At 45.7% G+C, this 24699-nt stretch overlaps 1 long non-coding RNA gene across 2 annotated transcripts in view; it reads right to left on the bottom strand.

Moving 5' to 3' along the window:
* LOC134404099 (uncharacterized) overlaps nt 1-24699 on the bottom strand; it is a 160388-nt gene that overhangs the window by 52320 nt on the left and 83369 nt on the right. For both annotated transcript variants that reach the window (XR_010025846.1, XR_010025845.1), the window contains exon 3: nt 20409-20577. This is a non-coding gene — a long non-coding RNA (uncharacterized LOC134404099). The remainder of the gene's footprint in view (nt 1-20408; nt 20578-24699) is intronic.

The raw sequence follows: 24699 nt of genomic DNA, 5'->3' as shown, positions 1-24699 counted from the left end.
ATCTGCAGCAGTGAGCAGAGGATAAAACATTTATCTCCATGTTGGAAACAAGGCACAGCTACAAAGTCTGGAAGGGACAAGCTTCAGCTTTAAAGTAAACGAGAAGAGCAGCTGCTTTATGTTCGTCTGTGAAATGTTGAGTGGGGGCATGCCCCCCTGCATTCAAGACACCTGACATGCAAAAAATGCTTGAGGGCATCTTTGCAGAAGGAGGTCAGGCTGAAAACAAAACATTCTCTGGAAATAAACGCACCGAGTATTTTGAAATTCATGGGAATCCTTCAAAGAACACACGGGCTTGTTTTGCCGGAAATGTAGACATTCTGCAAGGTGCATGCATTCTCAACTATTACACGTTCATGCTTGTTACAAACGAACAAAAAAGACAAACTTTGATCTCAGAGCTTTTAGCACATTTAAACATGTATATTTGCTCATGTTTGCATTATGTTTTATCTAATGCCTTCCTTCCATTCATGGCAGGTTCTTTGGCCCAATGGAGATTCCTGTGAATAGAAGGGAGGAGGTATTTTTTGCTGATTCCCCCTTTCCTCTGCAGCTTCCCACATCACCTAGCATTGTTCCAGAGAATTGGGGGACTCCCTAGAACAGCATGGGAGGTGGAATGGGTGCATTAGGAGACGGGGAAATTGTGAAAATCGTACCAACACACCTGCAGGAAGCCAGGTTGGGGAAGATGGGTGCAACAGCTGTTCCATGCCGGCTCCTTTCCCCCAGCTTGTGCAGGAATTCCCAAAGGCCCACATTTTCTCCTCCTCTAAAGAGCATCACACGCTTTCCTGCAGAGACCAGCAAAAAGTGGTGCTCCCTGCTTGCTGCAGTAGCTTTTGCCCAGGCAGCCTCCTGTTTGCTTATGAACTGAGAGACTTTTGGATGGAGCGGGGCCTTAGCTCAGTGGGAGAGCACCTGCTTTGCATGCAAAAAGTCCCTGGATCAATCCCAGGCATCTCCCACGAAAGGCTGGGAAAGACCCATGTCTGAAACCCTGGACATCCCTGGACTTCCCTTGCCAGTCAGTGTACATAAGCGACCTGGTGCTCTCCACATGTTTTGGACTACAGCTCCCATAAGCCCCAGTGGTATGGGATTAAGAGAGTTGTAGTGCAAAGTACCTGGAAGGCTTCTCCTACAGCACGAGGTGTGTCTCAGGCAGCCAATGTGTTTGTGAGTCTGGTTGAAAAAAGGAGAAGAAAGAAATGCAAGTGGGTTCGACACCCGCCTACGACGATCAAGAGCAGAGGTGTGTCGTATTTGCCATGGCACGGTGCCCGGCATTCCCCACACCTGCGCTTTTCAATACAGAGGGCTCGATATTGCCGCCCTTAGCCTGGCACACTGTGGAACTGGTGCTCAAAACCGACAAAGCAAACAACGTTGTGATTTCAATGGCGGAGAAAGAGCAAGTCGGGCCACGGTGACAGGGCCGTGGCGAGGTGGTTTGCCACCTTTATGCCTGCTCCCACCGGAGCGTAGCTTATTCTAGATCCTTCCTGAGAGGGGAACGAGTCCGAATCTGGAGCAAGGGGCAAAGGTACGCACCTGGATTACCAGCTGCCAATCTCTAGAGCTTTACCTAAAATAGCTTTGCTTCAGTACAAGAGTCACAGGACACCGTCAAGGAAGGAGGAGAAGGACGTCTAGGGCAGGGAGGTGGGCAACCGGGTAAGCTCTAGATGTGCTGGAATGCAACTCCCACAATCCCTGCCCATGCTGGCTATGGACGATGGGAGTTGAAGTCCAAAACATCTGGAGGGCACCAGGGTTGCATGCTCCTGAACTAGGGTCTGATACACTCCATCACCACCGCAAAGCCCACATACCACAGCACCGAAGCCAGGAGGCTGAGACACATCCTTCTTGCTGTAAGGGTAGGAGCATAGCTCAGTGTAAATCACATGCTTTGTAGGCAGAAGGTCCCACGTACAATTCTTGCCATTTCCAGCTAGAGCGGAAAATATTGGGCTAGCTGGACAAAGAGTCTGGGTTAAAGGCACTGCTTTCCATGTAAAAAAAGATGGATCTGGGCATCATTTACAGCAGCCTTCGCCAACCTGTCACTCTTCAGGTGTGTTTGGACTACAAGCCCCATCATCCCCAATCACCATGGTCATTGGTCATGCTGGCTGGGGATGATGGGGATTGCCCTCCAACTCATCTGCAGGCCACCAAGCTGGGGAAAGCTGGTCTACACAACCCTAAACCATGTAGTTACTCACTCTCAAGAGAGAGAACGCCCTTGGCTACCTTCCATTTAATTTTTACCAGCAGGTGAAGGAAATCCTTTCTTTTGAGTAGAATGCCATTCCTGAAAGTTGTTTATGGGATGGGATGGGGCCAGCAGCACCTGGCATCCACGGAAAGTTGTCAGGGTCCCAGGGACCCTAACAAAAGACTCCCTTGGGGACCCCTTGGCCGGCCTGGCATCTGGAGCATTGCCAGGCAGTTGGATCTAGCCATGTTTTTTAAAAAATTTCCCACAATACCCCTGACCCAGTGTTGCTCAGGAGCATTGTGGGGAATCTGGCACTGCTTGGAGAAGCACTGCAGCCTCGTAAGCCCACCAGGGCCCAGTAACTGAGGAGGAAGCTCACTAGATGATACTTTGCCCAATGCACTCTCCAGCCCAGAGCTGGGCCTGTTTATGAGTTGCTGCAAAGATTTTATATCTAGAATTTTGCTGAGATTTAGGGCCTTGCTAGACCTGCCGGCATACGCCGGCAGGGAGGCGGGGCCGAGGCGCGCTACCGTTAGCGCGCCTCCCCCACGCTTCCAGACGCCGGAGCCGCAGGGAGGACGGAAGCCCTGCGGCGTCCGCCATTTTTTTTTTGTTTAAAGGGGCCGTGGGTGGCCCGAAGACTTCGTGAAGGTAAGGGGTGTTTTTGTAAAAACCGGGGGGGGGGGGGAAGGATGGGAGGGTGGGTGGGAAGGGGGGGCGGGTGACAGAGGGAGCGGCGCTCGCCTGCTTGCGAGCGGCGGCGGCGGCAAGCGGCGCTCCCTCTGTCACCCGCCCCCTTCCCACCCCCCCTCCCATCCTTCACCCTCCCCTCTCTTTCCCCCCCGCCCCCGGGCCAATGGGCACAGCGCTCATACGAGCGCTGTGCCAGGCCGGTCCGCGGCTCCTCGCAGCTCCTCGCGAGTAAGCGAGGAGCCGCGAAAAGCTGCGGAAGTCGCTAGACGTATTCACTTACGGCGCGTTGAAGGAGGCCTCAGCGCGGCCTGCCTCCGGATTCCCCTGTGCGTCATCTGGACGCACAGCAGGGAAACCGGGTGAGAAGGCGCGCTAAGGCCTCGTCTAGTAAGGCCCTTAAACTGCGGTTTGCACAGGTCTGAAACACTCTATTTGTTTTTAACAGATTTATCTTGGGTTTTACTTTTACAACCCAAGTAATCTCCAATTTGGTTAATATCAAGATTGCCTAGTTTATCCCTGCTTCTGTTTTCCACCAACCGAGGAATGTGTCTGGTTTATCCAGGGTGAAGACTGCTTTGAAACCATCAGATCACCTGATAGAGCCCAATGTGAATGTGTCCAAACCCTCCGCCACCATATCATCTTAAGACTGTCTGACTATACAGATATCACGACTTCACCATCGTCAGCTTTTCCCCCCTCCTATCCTGCCTTGCTGCCATCTACTTTTTGTAACGCCTTGCCTGATGAAGAGATCTGGAGATCCCAAATGTTTCCACATTTTTGTGAGCTTTCCGCTGGCCTAAGAAAGGGATTACACTAACATGGACTTTGGGATTTCTCTGGGAGAACATTCAAATGTGTGACTGCCCTCCTTATGTAATCTGTTTTTGGTATATTCCAGGAATAGCTTTACCACAGAATCTGATGTCTATTTCTACACACAGCGCATAAATTATGGAATTCACTACCACAAGATGTAGAGATGGCCACCAATTTGGATGGCTTTAAAAGGGGGTTGGGTAAATTCCTGGAGGAGAAGGCTATCAATGGCTACTAGTCCTGATGGTGATATACACCAGTTGCTGGGGAACATGGGTGGGAGGGTGCTGTTGCACTCGTGTCCTGCTTGTGGGTTCCTAGTAGATAGCTGGTTGGCTACTGTGTGAACAGAGTGCTGGACCAGAAGGACCCTTGTTCTAATCCAGCAGGGCTCTTCTTACGTAGACCAGTTGCATCTGTTTATGGACCTAAGGATGATGTATTTTATCCTGCCTGCAACGTACATGATGGCCACCTTTTTACCCTCACAATGACCACACTGTGAAGTAAGTAGGATTTTAGCTATTCCATCACTCTAACTCACTGCTCTTGGGTAGGAAGGAACCTGGGCTTTGCTCTGCTGACCTGCCAGAACTGATTGAAAGCGTGGGGAGATTTACCCCCTGGTTCTCTACCAACTGGGGAAGGGAGGGGCAGCACTCTGCTCCTCCCTGGCCCAACCAACATGCACATCTCCACACTGGCTCCTCTCTACTGTTCTACTGAATTTGTTAGGAACCACCAGGATCAGAAGCAATATTCCACCAAATACCAGTGGCTGGGGAACAATTGCTTGTAGGCTTCCAAAAGGCATCTGTTTGGCCAGTGTGGGAATAGGCCCTCCTTGTGATTAAGGATTCCTTCCACTCAAGGGGCCATAGGGCATGTCCATAGGTGCCAAACCAACTTGGTCAAGGAAGAAGTCATATATAACAAACATGTGTTGAGCAGCTACCAAGACCATTGCTGGGCTCAAACACAGTCAACAAACAGGAGGCACCATGGTCAGGAGGGTTTCCAAACAATTGTTGCACAGCCTCTTTCACTGTTTGGCTGCTCGTAGCAACAGATGCCACGTCAACAGAGAGCTGTGTGTTTTACTTGCGATGCTGAAAGCGCATCATGCAAACCAAACTGAGAGACCAGCAACCACTCAGCCCCGCGAAGCAGCAAGCAGCGCGAATAACTTGTGGTTCTTGCTGGAATTGTGACCTATGGCATTGGAGTGTGTGTGTGTGTGCGGGGTGTGTGTGTGTGTGTGTGTGTGTGTTCCATTTGACCAAATGTTCAGTTCCCAAGAATAACTATTTGCACCCACTAACGGATGGAGAAAATAAAAGAAAACCCCTAACGTTCCGTGTTTGTGGAAGGCATTAGGCTGTTTAGAAATTTGAGATAGACAGCAATAGATGTAGCATGAACATTCCCCTACAGCTGCAGTTTTCAACCTTCACAGAACCTTTTTCCCCACACACAGGGCTGGTTCAGCCAACAAGCTAAGCCATGGTTAGGCTGCTAACACTTCTGTAGCAAGTGATTAGTGAGCATGTTTACGCAGTGGTTATGTAGCCACCATGGTTATGAATGGTTCATATGAAACATTAAACGAACATGTTTAGCTCAAAATGCTTAACCATCATGTCTGAACAGGACCATAGAAATGTCTGTCATGGAACTCTGGCAGTTAGTAAAGGTTTCTGCAGCTATTTCTAGCACGTAGAATTATAGAATTATTATTATTATTATTTATTTATTTATATAGCACCATCAATGTACATGGTGCTGTACAGATAACACAATAAATAGCAGGACCCTGCCGCGTAGGCTTACAATCTAATAAGTTGTAGTAAACAATAAAGAGGGAAGGAGAATGCGAACAGGCACAGGGAAGTGTAAACAGGCACCGGGTAGGGTGAAGTTAAACAGTATAGAGTCAGAGTTGGAAGTGGCCTACAAGGCCATCGAGTCCAACCCCCTGCTCAACGCAGGAATCCACCCTAAAGCATCCCTGACAGATGGTTGTCCAGCTGCATACATACACTAAGGGGCACCGGCCTCATCGTAGGGCTGTCTTTGAAGATGGTTCAGAAGCTGCAGCTCATGCAAAATGCAGCAGCCAGATTGATTTCGGGAACCAGAAGGTTTGACCATATAACACCTGCTCTGGTCCGCTTGCACTGGCTGCCTGTATGTTTCCGAACCCAATTCAAGGTGCTGGTTTTGACCTATAAAGCCTTACACGGCTTGGGACCACAATACCTGACGGAACGCCTCTCCCGACGTGAATATACCCGGCCACTACGTTCAACATCTTAGGTCCTCCTCTGGGTGCCTACTCCGAGAGAGGCTCGGAGTGTGGCAACGAGGGACAGGGCCTTTTCGGTGGTGGCCCCCAGACTGTGGAATGATCTCCCTGATGAGGCTCGCCTGGCACCAACACTGCCATCTTTCCGGTGCCAGGTTAAGACTTTCCTCTTTGCCCAGGCATATGGCGGCACATCCTAATTACCCATATGTTTAGTTTTTAATCGTTTTTTAATGCTTTATGTGTGTATGTACTGTGTTTTAGAGTTTTAAATTTTGTATACTTGTTTTTTCCTCAATTTTAGAATTTCTGTAAACCGCCCAGAGAGCCCTGGCTATGGGAGCGGTATATAAATGTAATAAATAAATAAATATAAATAATGTGAACTGAGCGCCTGCTTCTAAAACATGCCCAATTCTCTCCAGCAGAGTAAAATCTTCAGAGTTGGGTAAGTGGTCTTCCAGGATATTACTTTCTGCCTGGCAGAGAGGCTGGGCACACTTGCTTCTTTCCATACTGGGCTCAGAAAATAGCCCATTTGGTCAACATGCTAAGAATGTGCCACACCCTTGCTTAAGCCAAAATCTCAGACAGGTATAGCAAATTGCAAACTCAGCACGTGGCAGCATTTACAAAAACAGCCATCTTTCCAAAGTGAGAAGTTGAGTCATTGCCATGACAAAGGGCAGAACCACACTCTCCAAAGCAAAGATAGGGTGTTCACACCCCCGTGTTCAGCTTGTAACTCTAAGGCTGGGGCAGAGAGGACATTTGCAGGGGAGATTCAATAGGAAGGTGGGGATGCTTAACCCTTTTACTCACTTGCTCATTCTCCTCTGCAATCTCTGTGGCTGTTACCCTCACAGTTGACTTGCAAGGCTGGAAATGAAGATGGTAGAACAAGGGAGAGGGGAGAAGCATCAGGCAGGGAGAAAGGTTAAACAACACATTTTCAGCCTGCTGGGGAAAGATAATAAAGGCCGGGGAAGGCAACGGCAAACCACCCCGCTATAAGGCCTGCCAAGAAAACGTCAGCGAAAGCTGGCATCCCTCCAAGAGTCAGTAATGACTCAGTGCTTGCACAAGAGGAGTAGACCCCCAGCAACTGGTACTAAGAGGCATACTGCCACTGATACTGGAGATAATATGTACCCTAATCATTAGTAGCCATTGATAGTCATGATTCTGCCCTGCATTTCTCCTCAACATTACCATCAATCAGGAAACATGTTTTTGCTGAAGTAACCCGAAGTTCCATTTACATTGGCTGTGCAAATTGAACTTAAGAACATAAGAAAAGCCACACTGGGTCAGACCAAAGGTCCATCTAGTCCAGCACTCTGTTCACAATGGCCAACCGGCTGTCGATCAGGGACCCACAAGCAGAATGCGGTGCAACAGCACCCTCCCACCCATGGTCCCCAGCAAATGGTGTATATAGGCTTACTGCCTCTGATACTGAAGGTAGCATGCAGCGATTAGGACTAGTTCAAAGTGCTGGTATTAACATTTAAAGCCCTAAACGGCTTGGGCCCAGGCTATCTGAAGGAACGCCTCCTCCCATATGTACCTGCCCGGACCCTAAGGTCATCCTCAGGGGTCCTTCTCCGTGAGCCCCTGCCAAAGGAAGTGAGGCAGGTGGGTACCAGGAGGAGGGCCCTCTCCGCTGGGGCACCCCGGCTGTGGAATGAGCTCCCTAAGGAGGATCGCTTGGCACCTACATTATATGCTTTTAGACTCCAGGTGAAGACGTTTTTATTCTCCCAGCATTTTAACAGTCTATAAATAAATTTTAACTTGGTGTTTTAAATTTGTAATTTTGCACTGCTGCTGTTTTTATCTGGTTGAGCTTTTATATTGTATTTTATATTATGGTTTTATACTGTTGTTTTATACTTTGAATGTTTTTAATTTTTGTGAACCACCCAGAGAGCTCCGGCTATTGGGCGGTATATTATTATTATTATTATTATTATTATTATTATTATTATTATTATTATTATTATTATTTTATATAGCACCATCAATGTACATGGTGCTGTACAGAGTAAAACAGTAAATAGCAAGACCCTGCCGCATAGGCTTACATTCTAATAAAATCATAATAAAACAATAAGGAGGGGAAGAGAATGCAAACAGGCACAGGGTAGGGTAAACAGGCACTGGGTAGGGTAAAACTAACAGTATAAAGTCAGAACAAAATCAAGTTTTAAAAGCTTTAGGAAAAAGAAAAGTTTTTAGCTGAGCTTTAAAAGCTGTGGTTGAACTTGTAGTTCTCAAATGTTCTGGAAGAGCGTTCCAGGCATAAGGGGTAGCAGAAGAAAATGGACGAAGCCGAGCAAGGGAAGTAGAGACCCTTGGGCAGGCGAGAAACATGGCATCAGAGGAGCGAAGAGCACGAGTGGGGCGATAGTGTGAGATGAGGGAGGAGAGATAGGAAGGAGCTAGACAGTGAAAAGCTTTGTAGGTCAACAGAAGAAGTTTATATTGGATTCTGAAGTGAATTGGAAGCCAATGAAGAGATTTCAGAAGTGGAGTTACATGGTCAGAGCGGCGAGCCAAGAAGATGATCTTAGCAGCAGAGTGGTGAACAGAAACCAACGGACTGATGTGAGAAGAAGGAAGGCCAGTGAGAAGAAGGTTGCAGTAGTCCAACCGAGAAATAACCAATGCATGAACAAGTGTCTTGGCAGAAGAGACAGACAAAAATGATCGAATCCTGGCAATGTTATACAGGAAGAAACGACAGGATTCAGCTACTGCCTCAATATGAGGAATAAAGGAGAGCGAGGAATCAAATATAAATCCAAGACTACGAGCTTCCTTGACTGGAGTAAGAGAGAATGAGAGATGAGGAGAAGGTTTAGGAGGAAAAACAAGCAATTCAGTCTTTGCCATATTAAGTTTCAAACAACGATGAAGCAACCAAGCTGAGATATCTGAAAGACATGCCGAGATACGATCGTGAACATCAGGAGAAAGATCCGGAGATGAAAGATATAGTTGTGTATCATCGGCATACAGATGATATTGGAGGCCATGAGACTGAATAAGATTACCCAAGGGCAACATGTATAAAGGGAACAACAACGGACCAAGCACCGAGCCTTGGTATAGAAATGTAATAAATAAATAAATAAATAAATAGCCGTTGATAGCCTTCTCCTCCAGGAATTTATCTAATCCCCTCTGAAATCCAAATTGGTGGTCATCACTACATCTTGTGGTAGTGAATTCCATAGTTCAACTATGTGCCGTGTGAAGGAAGTACATCTTTTTATCTGTCCTGAACCTCCCACCAACCAGCTTCATGGGACGACACTGGGTTCTAGTCTTGTGGGAGAGGGAGAAAAAATATCTCCCTATCCACATTCTCCACACCATGCATAATCTTGTACACTTGATGGTTGCTCTCCTCACCATCAAGACACAGAAAGAAGGGCTGAAGGAAGTATTGGCCGTACTGTACAGGCCGCAACGCTTTTGCAAAGGTGATATGGCGAAACAATTCACATGGTCTGTGCAACGCCTTCCTCTTTTGTGGGAAGGGTGGGGAGGGTGTGTGTGTGCCCGCCTCACCGGCAGGAATGGCTTGAGCAGATCAACTTCGCATTCCCTTCCGCCACTCTTCTTCCTGCCCACGCAGATGTGTCTCTGCTTCTCCTTGGTTGCAATTAACGTGCCTTGGAATACGCTTTGTGTCCTTGGACAAAAGCCCTGACAATGTGGGCCCGAGATGGAGACATTGCGCTGGCGCCTTTTCCGTGCTGCTCCCCCGCCAATGCCCTCTGGCCTGCTCCTCCCTTGCTGTGTCAATCCTGGAACTCCCATGAGCAGTCATGGCTGCTAATTATGGGAAAATTGCTGAGCGCTGGCTGATTTGATCAATTATCTACCAAGGATTAGGGCGGGACAAACCACTTCGGTGCTACAGTCTTCAGGAATGCCAATTCTTGCCAAGGAGGAAGAGGAAGACAATGCTGACAGGTATGTACTACTATGGAAATCCACTTGTAAAGCAAATAGAAAACACACACACTACAGCCACATTTTGTAGGGGATTGGGGGAAAGGTATAGTGCCAAATGACTTATCCATTTTTTTTCACTGTACTTAAGGTAGATCCAGAGCAACACCCAGAGTGTGGAAAAGAGAGGTATTTGGATTAGTATACTGATCCAGAAACAACATTCCATGTTGGGAAGCAAGTATCAGGGCCCACATTCAGATCTAGAAGACACATTCTCCAGCTCAGGGTTATGGGGTGACCATATGAAAAGGAGGACAGGGCTCCTGTATCTTTAACAGTTGTATTGAAAAGGGAATTTCAGCAGGTGTCATTTGTATAAATGGAGCACCTGGTGAAATTTCCTCTTCGTTACAACAGTTAAAGCTGCAGGTGCCCTGCCCTCTTTTAAATCTGGTCACTCTAGTATAGCTCCTGCAGCTTTAACTGTGGTGATGAAGAGGGAATTTCACCAGATTCTCCATATATTCAAATAACACCTGCTGAAATTCCCTTTTCTGTGCAACTGTTAAAGATACAGGAGGCCCTGTCCTCCTTTTCATAGGGTCACCCTAACGGTTATGATGTCAATGGCTTGAGATGGGGGCTAGACAGGTTCAGGGAGGCAAGGCACTGCTCTGTTGGCCAAGCAAAAGCAGAAGTTTAGTCTCCTAGTAAATCCTAAGTAAGATAGGGTGTCCACATGGAAAGGAGGACAGGCCTCTTGTATCTTTAACAGTTGTATAGAAAAGGGAATTTCAGCAGGTTTCATTTGTATGCCTGCAGTAACATGTGAAATTCCCTTTTCATCACAACAGTTAAAACTGCAGGGGCCCTGCCCTCTTGACCAGATACAAAAGAGGGCAGGGCTCCTGCAGCTTTAACTATGTCTCAGGGTTTGCCACGGAACTCAATGGGACCCAGTGAGCACTCTGCCAGCCCGTATCTGTATAGCACCGCCCCTTCATCTGCATAGCCCCACCCATGTTCCCCTTTTACTGCTGATCCATACGTGTTGGAACTGGGCAACTGCCTTTGTTCATCTTGATTATTTCCCCCTGAGTGACTCCTGGATGAGGAACATCCCGCCCCGCTTGCAACTTCCTGACAAGCTGAAACTGCTCTGGACTGGTGGAAACCCCCTTTATTGAGATCAGATAAGAAACACAACATGAATGCATGGATGCCTGCATAGGGGTCAAGGTAGAGCGGAACAAAAATTAACGAAGTATGAAAACATAAGAAAACCTCATAATAATTTTTAAAACTATTAATCGTAAATTGTTCTCAGGCATGGCTTAATTTGCGCCAAGGCTCAGCTCTGGCATTTTGTGAATGGAATCTCTGAAGAAAGACTTCAAACTGAGCAGTTGCAGAGTGCATAATCTTCACCACTGAGCAACGACAAAGCTTCCCCCACATATCAGGGATACTGGGAAAGGCTCCTCGAACAGAGGGAAGCGCGCCCAAACTCACAGGCCTTCGTTTATCTTGATAAAATAGTTAAGAGCAGAGTCACCACACTGACAACAAAGGTCCGCATAGTTAAAGCAATGGTATTCCCCGTAGTAACCTATGGCTGCGAGAGCTGGACCATAAGGAAAGCTGAGCGAAGGAAGAGAGATGCTTTTGAACTGTGGTGTTGGAGGAAAGTTCTGAGAGTGCCTTGGACTGCAAGAAGATCCAACCAGTCCATACTCCAGGAAATAAAGCCAGACTGCTCACTTGAGGGAATGGTATTAAAGGCAAAACTGAAGTACTTTGGCCACATAATGAGAAGACAGGATACCCTGGAGAAGAGGCTGATGCTAGGGAAAGTGGAAGGCAAAAGGAAGGGGGGCTGACCAAGGGCAAGATGGATGGATGATATTCTGGAGGTGACAGACTCGACCTTGGGGGAGCTAGGGGTGGCGATAGCCGACAGAAAGCTCTGGCGTGGGCTGGTCCATGAAGTCACGAAGAGTCGGAAGCGACTGAACGAATAAACAACAAAGGCACTGGAAGCAATGTCGTTTGTTGTTCTTCGGCATTCAGATCCCTGCTCTTGAGTTTACAATAAAAAATAGACAGGAAACAAGAGATTGGAGATAGGGAAGAACGGAGGGGATCCTTTGTATTCAAAAGGCCTGTGATTCAATCCTTGGCATGTCTAGTGATGGGATCCCAAATTTTCCTTAGTAGCTGCTAGATATTATTATTATAACTATTTCATAGTTTTAAAAATTATTATTAGGTTTTATTATGTTTTCATATTTAGATAACTTTTGTTCCACTCTACCATCACCCATATATATATATATATATATATATATATATATATACACACACACACACACACACACACACATACATACACATATATATGCATTCCTGTTGTGTTTCTTATTTGATCTGAATAAAGGGTTAGGTTACTTGGTCCTGATCATGAAATTGCACATTTAAGCTCAGTTGGTTTAATGTGTTCCCAAGCACAGAAGGTGGTGGGGAGCAGAGCGGCAGCGTTTTTGACCACTCTTGCCGCACAAGTCTGTAAGCTGACGAAATAACCCACGGGGACCACCGGACGACACGATAACCACCATGGCTTAAATAACCAACTCTGCAGACTGTGGGTTATCAGAATGGGATATTTCAGCCAAATAAGCCACTGTGGATTTAAAAATCCCCAACAGAAGACACGATAACCCATCATGGGTTAAATAAGCCATCATGGCTTATTTAACCCAGCGTGGGTTATCGTGACATCCGAACCTGGTCTCTATGTTGCCTATGTAACTTTATAAAATGTTATATACTGATGGCACCATATAAACAATATAATCAACCACTGATGTATAAAGGTTGTCCTTCCTCGGAATCTAATTCCAGAATCTTTTCTTTCAGCAATGAATCATCGCAGACACTGCAAACACATTCTCATCACTTGTTCAAAATCTTTGCTCCCTTCAACCTAATGCACACATCTCCTACTGCAGCGATGGGTAATCTGTTCACCACTGAGAGAGCAATGCTGAAAATATATTACTTGCAACTTAAGAGGACCACAGCTAAAGGGTGCATCTGAGACTCCACAGTTAAAATAAACTTTCTGTACAAGATTCAAAGAGGCAGCAGGTGCCAAAGTACAGCTCTGTGATGGTGCAACACTCAAGCCCAATTCACACACACACAGATTTTCCACATGCATATCACAGCTGCGCTGGATAGAACACATATGCGCTGCCATGTGTGATGACCATACATAAGCTAATCTGCATGTGAACATTTGTAAATGGCCACTGTTATTATTTATTTATTTAGCACCATCAATGTACATGGTGCTGTACAGAGTAAAACAATTAAATAGCAAGACCCTGCCGCATAGGCTTACATTCTAATAAAATCATAATAAAACAATAAGGAGGGGAAGAGAATGCACCAAACAGGCACAGGGTAGAGTAAAACTAACAGTATAAAAGTCAGAACAAAATCAAGTTTTAAAAGCTTTAGGAAAAAGAAAAGTTTTTAGCTGAGCTTTAAAAGCTGCGATTGAACTTGTAGTTCTCAAATGTTCTGGAAGAGCATTCCAGGCGTAAGGGGCAGCAGAAGAAAATGGACGAAGCCGAGCAAGGGAAGTAGAGACCCTTGGGCAGGTGAGAAACATGGCATCAGAGGAGCGAAGAGCACGAGCGGGGCAATAGTGTGAGATGAGAGAGGAAAGATAGGAAGGAGCTAGACAGTGAAAAGCTTTGTAGGTCAACAGGAGAAGTTTATATTGGATTCTGAAGTGAACTGGAAGCCATTGAAGAGATTTCAGAAGTGGAGTAACATGGTCAGAGCGGCGAGCCAAGAAGATGATCTTAGCAGCAGAGTGGTGAACAGAACCCAACGAACTGATGTGAGAAGAAGGAAGGCCAGTGAGAAGAAGGTTGCAGTAGTCCAACCGAGAAATAACCAATGCATGAACAAGAGTCTTGGCAGAAGAGACAGACAAAAATGATCGAATCCTGGCAATATTATACAGGAAGAAACGACAGGATTTAGCTACTGTCTCAATATGAGGAATAAATTTATTTAACATTTATTTAACACTGTTAATAATATGTTAGTCTCTTTTCATACTTTCTGTATTTAATTTTCTTTTGACCTCACTGCTTACAATTCCCACCTCCCGCATGTGCTGTAAATATACTTGAAGCTCTCAATAACATTCCATGAAGTGGAATGAAGTGTAGGGTGACCATATGAAAAGGAGGACAGGGCTCCTGTATCTTTAACAGTAATGTAGAAAAGGGAATTTCAGCAGGTGTCAATTGAAGAGGGTGAAATTCCCTCTTCATCACAACAGTTAAAGCTACACTAGCTATAGTAAAGTGACCAGATACAAAAAAGGGCAGGGCTTCTGCAGCTTTAACTGTTGTGATGAAAAGGGAATTTCATCCTCTTCAATTGACACCTGCTGAAATTCCCTTTTCTACATTACTGTTAAAGATACAGGAGCCCTGTCCTACTTTTCATATGGTCACCCTAATGAAGTGGAATACAGGCTACAAAAGCTTGTGCCGGAATAAATCTGTTAGTCTTTAAGGCGCCCCAAGACATTTTGCTGTGATGGCAGTCTAACATGGCTACCGCACGGGAAATTTGGAAACCATGATTGCCTATGGTTTCCCAAGGCATGTACAACATGGTTACGCATGGCTAAAAGAGATACCTCCATGTACTTGGGACACTGTACACAGCTTCCTTCCTAAAAGGAATTGCTATATATTATATTATTAGATTTTGCTATATATTATGCTACATATTATATTGTAAAAAATATTGTTATATTTTTACCCTGCTTTTCAGCCAATATTTCTCAAGGCAGCTTACAGTAATTAACTAAGTTATCATTACATCACATCTAAAAACATCCACTGCAGTAGCTTCCTCACTTAGACACCTCCTAACATGCTGAACGATTTCCCTTACCTAACATAATCTTTTGGCCAACGCGGAAGAAATTTAAGAGATATTATAAAACACATGAACTGGGGAAGGGGATGTTGAAAAGTGGAAGGAACTGAGAATATATAGGACCCTCGGAAAGTATGTTCATTTAGGATATTGTCATCTGTCAAAGGACCCTTACAATGCAAGCCTCTACATGTCTATTCAGAACTAAGTGCCATTGAGTTCATGGGGCTTACTCACAGGCCATAGCTAGACAGGGCAAAATCCCGGGGCGATCCGCGGGATTGTCCCTGTGTGTTCACATAACACCCATGGGATCCCAAAATCAGGGAGGGATGGGGGGAGAGGGGGAAATACTTAAAAAAAAAAAACAACCTTACCTTGTGCACACGAGCGCTTGTGTGCATCTTTTCCTTTAAGAAAAAAACACAAAATGGCGGGCGTGACGCCTCTCCCTCTGAGGTCGTTGCATGTAAACAGAGGGGGATTTCGCAATAAAAACATCATGAGATCGTCACCCCTCCATCTCGCAATAACAGGTAGGTCTAGCTAGGGCCACAGTGCCATAGGTAAAGAAACACAGGAAGTAGCCTCATACCAGGTCAGATTATTTGTGCATTCAGTATTATCTTCTCGAACTGGCAGAAGCTCTCCTGGGTCTTTGACAGAGTTCTTTCCTACGACCCTCTGCCTGATCCTTTTAATTTGGAGATGCCTAGGATTGAACCTGGGGCCTTTCTACCACTGAGCGTATTGTCCTTTCCAGTTCTCAAAAATCCCCATACCAGGAATCCTAAGAGTAAAAACTTGCCAATTTAGACTCCAGTCATTGACCTTTTGCTTGGAATAACTGTACCGTTCTTTTTCTGGTCTATTGACTGTAAATAAAGGATTGATTGATTGAGACTCCAGTCTTATACCCATTTACCAAGGGCTAAGGACCATTGAACTCAATGGGACAATTCTGAGCAGACATGTAGGATTGCAGTGTTAGGCAACTTTTAGTTTTCTGGTGTCGTTTCTCTTTCCATTTTTAAACTTAATTCTGCAACCTTGAGGCCTGCAAACATATTTTCTTTTTCCTAATGGAAGCCATGAATATGCAGGTTGCAGCCATGTGCTTGGGAGACCAGCTGGATAAAGTCCACAGGCTTTACCTCCAATGCAAAGGAAGTTTAAGTCCCCATAAAATCAGCACACCAAGTTAGCTGCAACTAAACACAATCTTAAATTTCAATGGAACTCAAGTGCAACTAACTTTCTTTGGATTATGGCCTTTACGTTGCCTTCCCCGCCCCTCTTAAAATAAAAATTGGCCACCTTCGAATGCATTTATCTATGACTGTTTCTCCACGTAAAAGAGAACAGCAGTCAGCTTAAACAAGTGTCAAGTTAAGAAGAGGCAAACAAACGGATTACGTTGTCTTCTAAACAAATTCCTACGAACCTGCTCAGGCAGAATCAGAGTCATTTCTAATGTTGCCTCTTTTAGCTAGCTGGCCAAATGGAAGAAAAACTAAGAAACCACACCCATGTGAAGCTTGGGGATGAAAATCCTAGCTCCTGGCCATTTATTTAACACTCCAAAGCCGAAGGACTGAATAATTCTACCCAAAGCAGTGGATGGTTATAAGCAGCAAAGAACAAGTACAATTTTTCAGATGGGGTTTTGCCGCTTATCTCGCTGTTACTAAACGCACGGACATGCCTAATGCCTGATTCTTTCATTCCCTTTTTGCAGGACAGGAATGTTAATTCAATTCATTGGTTAGATTAATCACTGAAAAAATGTGCGATTGATCATAAGGGTACTACTGATGTTTTGGGCAGCTGATTGTTTTTAAAATCTTGGAACGTTAGCTATTTTTAATGCAACTTCTAGAGGAGTCATTGGCTGTTCTGGATTGTCACAAGAAAGCATAGTTTACTGTGATGGGAAGTACCCTAGCCTTCTCCCCCCCCCCCCCCCGGCTCACATGCTCCTTTCTTTCTCCTTTAGTCCTGCCAAGAAAAGATCAGAAACTTCAACTTCTATTTTAGATTAACTGCATCTTAGCGTGTTGTCTGAAACCCAAACTCTGGTTAAGCTAACTACGGTTTTGTTGAAGCAAGTCAATTTCAGTGTATTGGTTATCAAGTATGTATGGTTTCAAAGGCCTTAGCTAGACCTAAGGTTTATCCCAGGATCGTCCTGGGGTCATCCCTGTTCATCTAAATGACACACAGGGGATCCCGGGAGCAGGCAGGGACAACCCCGGGACGATCCCGGGATAAACCTTAGGTCTAGCTAAGGCCAAACAAACCATAGGGTGGTGTTTATTTAACTGTTCCCGATGATGGAACGACTTCCAGCAGCAATTCCCTCTTCCCCTTGCAGCTGCCCTGCAAAATCTGCTCTACAGGGTTGGAAACCCTCTCGAGAAAATTCGGAGAGGGTCATGGGAGGCTGCAGGGGGTGGAGAGGGAGAGGAGGGGAAAGTCCCATTGCATGAGCAGAAGTCAAACATGGTGTTGGTTTTAATCCATAGGTTAAGATTAACCACATTTTGTCAGCTTTAGATAACAGAAAATACTGCACTTAATTAAAAACAGAAGTGAAAGCTTCCAAACTTCTCTTTGAGACCATACAGTTCCCATCATGATAAATCATGGGTCATTGAGATGTCCATAGTCGAGCCTTCCTAAACCTGGTGCCCTCCAGTTGTGTTGGGCTGCAACCCCATGCCAGCTGTTAATGATGGAGGTTGCAGTCCAACATATACGGAGGGCATCAGGTTGAGGAAGGTTGTGCTAGTCAGTTATAGGAAAAACAACTCACAAATCTTAATAACTAAGATTTCTTATGGCATAAGATGTCCCAAGCCCAATCGTTATTTTTAATGCAATCATTTACGGCAGGTGCTATCTTAGAAGAAGCACCCCGCCCTCTCACACACATGCCTCTTGTAACATAGCACCTGAGGGGTACATGCATGAATCATCCTCAAAAAGAGAGACACACAAAGAAAGAATGCCCTCTTCTTCCAAATGATTACTTTTCCTAACATGCAAGGGTAGGCAGAATTAACCAATTAACATCACATCATCCATCAAACCGGGCTTCTCTAATCAGTTGACAGCCCTATTTCCTTGCTATTCTGCGTTAATTATCACTACTGTATTGACCAAGATCTGCTACGAAAGTTGAGCATCCTACATCGTTGTGAAATTAGTGCAAATATTAAGTCTTCAAAGCATCTCTATCTCTTATCCCTTTGACAGCATCACTCCCTGGGGAAAATATCGTCTTCCAATAGTATCTCTATCTCACATCCAAAATGGATGCTGTAATATCAAGTAATTTAGGTTGTACTGAAGGGAGATATACTGAAATCCCTAGACCAGAGTTCCCCAGAATTTTGATAACTGAGAAACACGTGTTTCCCCCCTGAATTAAACTTGGAAGTTCACTCCAGTCTGCAATGCCACACTTTTAGGGCATAGAAGGGTCAAAATAACCCATGGGAATTTATTTTATTATTTATTCATTACATTTCTGTACCACCAACAGCCAAAACTCTCTCGGCGGTTCACAAAAATTAAGGATACAACATGATAAAACACAATGATAAAAGTTGAAAGTTTAAAACAGAATAACACCAAAAATCAGAAGGGGGAAAAAGAGCAGCAGGGTAAAGATCTAAAAACACAGTAATGGAATTAAAGATGAAACTGAAGCACTAAAAATGATTTAAAAACCTGGGAAACTAAAAAGGTCTTCACCTGGTGCTCAAATAGACGACAATGTGAGGCCATAGCTAGACAGGGCTTTATCCCGGGATCGTCCCTGTGCATTCACATGACGCTCAGGGGATCCCGGGATCGGGGGGGGATGATCCCTCCCTTGCCCCGGGATATGGCCCTACACTTTAGGCCCGTTTTTTCTGCGGTCTCAGGATGATCCCTGGACCACAGAACGTTTGGGCAGGTGTCGTGGTATGTCCCGGCTCCTCGCGGTTACTCGCGAGGAGCTGGGACCCATGTATGGGGTGCAGAGCTCCTCAGGAGCTCTGCGCCCATCGAAGGTGGAGTGGGGTGAGCGGGATTTTTAATAAATAAATAAATAAATAACACTTACTTTTTGTGCACGAGCACGCTTTCCTCTTTGAAAACAAAAACAAAATGGCGGGTGCGATGTCCTCTCCCTCTGAGGTCGTCGCACGCCACGTGTAAACAGAGGGGGAGATCTCACGATAAAAATATCGCAAGATCTTCACCCCTCTGTCGCGCTAGAGGTCTAGCAGAGGCCTAAGTCTCCCTGGATTGGACATTCCACAACCGGAGCGTCACCACCAAATAGACATTGCCTGTATTTCATAGAATCATAGAAAAGCAGAGTTGGAAGGGGCCTACAAGGCCATCGAGTCCAACCCCCTGCTCAATGCAGGAATCCACCCTAAAGCATCTCTGACAGATGGTTGTCCAGCTGCCTCTTGAAGGCCTCTAGTGTGGGAGAGCCCACAACCTCCCTAGGTAACTGATGCCATTGTCGTACTGCTCTAACAGTCAGGAAGTTTTTCCTGATGTCCAGCTGGAATCTGGCTTCCTTTAACTTGAGCCCGTTATTCCATGTCCTGCACTCTGGGAGGATCGAGAAGAGATCCTGGCCCTCCTCTGTGTGACAACCTTTTAAGTATTTGAAGAGTGCTCTCATGTCTCCCCTCAATCTTCTCTTCTCCAGGCTAAACATGCCCAGTTCTTTCAGTCTCTCTTCATAGGGCTTTGTTTCCAGACCCCTGATCATCCTGGTTGCCCTCCTCTGAACACGCTCCAGCTTGTCCGAATTACGAATCACAGAACTTAGCTTGCATTTTCATTGCAGGGGGGGGGAGGGGGAGTCCAGAGCAGTAACTCATGAAGTGGTAAAATGAGCAGTCTCTTCCAAGGCCAGGTACTTCTGCTGTATTGAGAGGGCCTGAATGATCCAACCACAGCTGAAGCACAGAGTGACCTGGTCCTCTACACCAAGAATGCTTGTAAGGAGACACAGGCAGAGCTATGGGTCATACAGAGACACAGCAGGCAAGCTCCTCAGTGGGTGAGCACAGATGAAATAATTCCCCAAGACACACCAGCAAACCACACCGCTGTGCTATGGCATGCAGTCTGGGAATAACAGCTCATCGCAGAGTAAAACTATTCCTGGTCTGTACCACTTCAGGCAGGGGAGTGCTTGAGTGAACGCTGCCAATTTTATTTTATTTTTAAAAGCTACCTGCGTGTTAAAAACAAAAACAAAAACATCGTATCAGGGAGTACTCCGGCTTTTCTGCCTTTCTAACGTATTTCTCAGCGTTGGTTGGTTTATCATCGTGATCACAAAGAATAACATCCAAGGGAACACACAAGAGGCGGGGAGAGTCTACATACCCCGAGGTACGAATTTCATTCTAGGCGAAATATCTGTTCTCGTGATCTTCACCGAAGCCGAAAACTGCCAAAGAACCTCTCCAGCTGGCACAGGCCTTTTGGGGAAGGGATCCTGATGAGAGATGCAACGTTTTCCATGAGGTCCCGAACAGGTTGAACTCTAAAGCGCCTGCAAGTTGAAAAAGAAACGGGTGTCTCTGGGTGGGCTCTTACAACACACAACTTGCAATCCTCATGCCAGAGAACACACCGGGGTGGGGGGGTGTTTATGCGCAGTGCATAACTCCATCTCAATAATAAATAATAACGAGCCAGTCTCTTAAAAGAGTTGCTCACATGTGCAGCCAACAAAAAGGATGTTGTCAGTGACTGCGAAATCTTCCCGTTCGTTCCTATTAATTTCCCCCCCTGGCAAAGCCACCAAGAATAAATGCATGTGTTTACTTATCCAATGAGCTGAGCAAATGAAAAAATCCAGGCACACTAGTAATTAAGCTCCTTCCATGCCTGCCTCCATACTCATTCCCGTCACTCATCAAGTCATGCCTTAACTTAGGTTCTAAAATATTTGGGGCAGCGGCCAGGAAATTACTTGGTTATGCTGGTGAAATGGGCCAGCAGCAATTCCAAACCCTTATATGAAGCTTGTCTTATACCAAGTCTTGCCGTTGGTGCACCTAGCACACTACTGTATACTTCAGCAGGCAATAACTCGCAAGGCCTCTAGCAGTGGAGACTTGAGATCCTTTTTCCCCCCAAAATGGAGATACCAGAGACTTATATTGTTCTTTAGGAAGTTCTCTTTCTAGTTCACGCTGTCGGACCATTGGCCCATCTGCCTGGTGCCCTTCAAGCGTTTTGGATGACAACTCCCAGCATTCCTGACCAGTGGCCATGCTGGCTGGAGCCAGGGCTGGGCAGAGCGGGGGGCAGTGGGGCCACTTGGCATGATTTTGAGGGGGACTACTCCAAGTCCCCCTGGTAGAGGCAAAGGGGGACCCTTTGGTAAATATTACAAAGTAGCTCTCCTGTGAGTGAGCAGTACTGACTCCATTTTGAGATGGCCAAAAAGCCAAGGTGTCTTCTCCCCATCTCCAGCAGAGGTGAGACAAAAGCACATGAATGGGCTGGAGAGCAATCATAAAAGGCTAGATCAAGTGATTCAGTTCCTAATAAACTTCATAAAATGCATTCCCCAGAGGCAAAGGTGGGATTACCATTACCTTTTTAATAAATCGTTCTAGTTCATATGTATTTAGAACTGATTAAAAAAATACTTAATGAGCAGTTTGAAATGGGGCCTACATTTCCCATCTGGCCCGGGCCTACTACCAGCTTTGCCTGGCCCTGGGTGGAGCAGATGGGAGTTAAAGTCATCTGGAGGGCACCAAATTGAGGAAACTTCTGTCTACTCTAACTGGCAGTGATGCTCAAGGGTTTCAGGTAGCGGTGTTTCCCCAGGCCTACCTGGCAAGGCCAAAGGTTGAACCTTCGATCTACTGTAGGCAAAGCATGCGTGGTCATAGTGACCACTTTCCCCGTACTTTTCCCAGATTAAACCTGGCAGTCTTCTTCTCTTTCCTAGCAATGCCCATACACCAGGAGCCTGACTTATACACCAAGATCGTGCACAACTCATGAATTCTGCCAACTCCGTAGACCAAGTCTGTCTCTCTGTTTCTTTTCCTGACATAAAACAAGTTTATTTTTTGGAAGAAGAAGAAAAAAAGAGTAGGCTGACCTCCTACTTTTGCTCTGATGTCTCGTGCTTTGTTCCCTGTGGCACTAGCTTTTTAGAAGATGAAAGAATGCATATGGCGGGGGAAATAAAAGCATCTCACCAGTGGTCACAAGGAAAGGGGGCTATTCCTGGCTTTCCTGCTGACTTTGGGAAAAAACTACTTTCTTTTCCTTCATTGATTTTTGTTTGGTTCGCCACGGTCAGCCTTGTGCAAATGGTTGGCTTCATTCACAATCCTCAGGCTTTTCTAACAAAGCTCTAATTTGGGGGCTTTCTCTTTAGGTTCTTCTCTTCCTCTATAGGAATGATCAGTGATCAGTGCAATGATCTGTGCTAATAATAATAATAATAATAATAATAATAATAATAATAATAATGTGCCCTCCAAATCGAACCCTATGAAAATTAAGCCCAATTCTCCCTTCTTCCTTTTTTTTAAAAAAATCATTTACGGTGCTTTTCCTAGTAATCAGGAACGGCAAGACTGAATGCATTTCTCTGATGCTCCACTCCCTCACAGAAATCCTAGCCAACCACACTCTTTTGTCTTCAAGGTTAACCAGAGATTTATTTATTTGAAAGATTTACTATCCCAACTTCCCATTACAAAAAACTCTACAGTGACTTTTGTTACAGAGGAGTTCAGACATGCTGGCTTGCTGTACGCATGTACTCATACTTTGTATTTTTGTTGATGTTACACTTTGGCTCAAGAATCCATCTTGTTCCAGAACCAGAACCTAGGAAGGTATAGACCCAAGTGCAACATGTTTAGCCACCTGGGTTGGGACCTTTAAGGAAAACTTTTTAGCTACCGTATTTCTTCTATTCTAAGACGCCATCGATTCTAAGGCGCACCCCATTTTTAGAGATGTTAATTTGGGGGGAAAAGGGCATCTTAGAATCAAAGAAATACGGTAGCTCCCTTTCTTATCTCCTTTCCCCCAATCTCATTGTCTCTTTCCTCCCCATGATATTTTCTTTGCTGCAGTCAGGTCTAAGGGGGAATCCCTGTCAGGTACTGGTACTGTGAGGTACTGGTTCCTCTCTATTCGGCCCTGGTTAGGCCTCATCTAGAGTATTGCATCCAGTTCTGGGCTCCACAATTCAAGGACGCAGACAAGCTGGAGCGTGTTCAGAGGAGGGCAACCAGGATGATCAGGGGTCTGGAAACAAAGCCCTATGAAGAGAGACTGAAAGAACTGGGCATGTTTAGCCTGGAGAAGAGAAGATTGAGGGGAGACATGAGAGCACTCTTCAAATACTTAAAAGGTTGTCACACAGAGGAGGGCCAGGATCTCTTCTCGATCTTCCCAGAGTGCAGGACACAGAATAACGGGCTCAAGTTAAAGGAAGCCAGATTCCAGCTGGACATCAGGAAAAACTTCCTGACTGTTAGAGCAGCACGACAATGGAATCAGTTACCTAGGGAGGTTGTGGGCTCTCCCACACTAGAGGCCTTCAAGAGGCAGCTGGACAACCATCTGTCAGGGATGCTTTAGGGTGGATTCCTGCACCGAGCAGGGAGTTGGACTCGATGGCCTTGCAGGCCCCTTCCAACTCTGCAATTCTATGATCCCTAAGGACAGCTAAGTGTCCATTTGGTCTCCCCATCACCACTTCTGAATACCAGTTGTGTCAAAGCCACTTTGGATATATCATCCATTGGTTGTTTCAAAGCGGTATAGTACTCAATATTGCCTAAGTGGCTTGAGGCTTTTGCCTCATTTTGAATTATAACTAACAGCTGGGAGAGCCCGGGGCGGGGAGCTGCTTTTCCCACTGATTTGTGATCAACCACAAAGTGACGTCCTCTGGGTTCCCTTATTCTGAAGTTGCTTAGGCTCCACTTCTTTTTTCCTCCTCCAGTAAACCTATCCATTTTGCCCACACAACACACCATTTTCACCAGCACCCAAGCTCCCCTGATAAAACTGCTTAGAGATATGTTTCGGTATGGTAAGTGGTATATAAGCAGACAAGTCAGGCTGGGACTGCCTTGGCCTGTGCTTCTCGCCCACCAAGTGCTCCAGCAGGAGCCTGTACTGAAGCAGCAGGGCCGGGCCAGGCACTTGCCCCCCTTCATTGGCCCTGTTTCTGGGCATGCACAGAGTGCTTCCCCTCCCTCCCTCCCTCCCTCTTAAGGGAAAAGGCCATGTGTGTGCACTTCCTCCGGATTCTGATGAAACGGCTATATCAGGATGGGGTGCCTTTGAGCATGTGCAGAGTTCGCCCTCTCAAAGTCACACTGTTGTATCTAGCACCACAAATGGACGCAGCCCATTTATGTAAGTTGTTTCCTTTTATGTGTAACTGGGTTGACTGCTTGAGACCGACCTTAGGAGATGCAGCATCCATGCGTCCACAATGGTCGTCAAAAGCCGGTAAATATGGCCTCCCACCCAAGGCATGCTGGGAGTTATAGGCATAACCCTATGTTTTTTTAATAAATTCTTTTAAAATACTTTAAACTAAAAAAAAATGTGTTTTTAGTTTTTTCTGGTACATTGTACAGCCAGACCTATCAGCATGCCAAATTTCAAGTTTCTA

This window comes from Elgaria multicarinata, chromosome 9, assembly GCF_023053635.1.
Source record: "Elgaria multicarinata webbii isolate HBS135686 ecotype San Diego chromosome 9, rElgMul1.1.pri, whole genome shotgun sequence".
Lineage (NCBI taxonomy): Eukaryota > Metazoa > Chordata > Lepidosauria > Squamata > Anguidae > Elgaria > Elgaria multicarinata.
The sequence above is the reverse complement of the archived record's forward strand: the minus strand, read 5'-3'. Positions and strand labels throughout refer to the sequence as shown.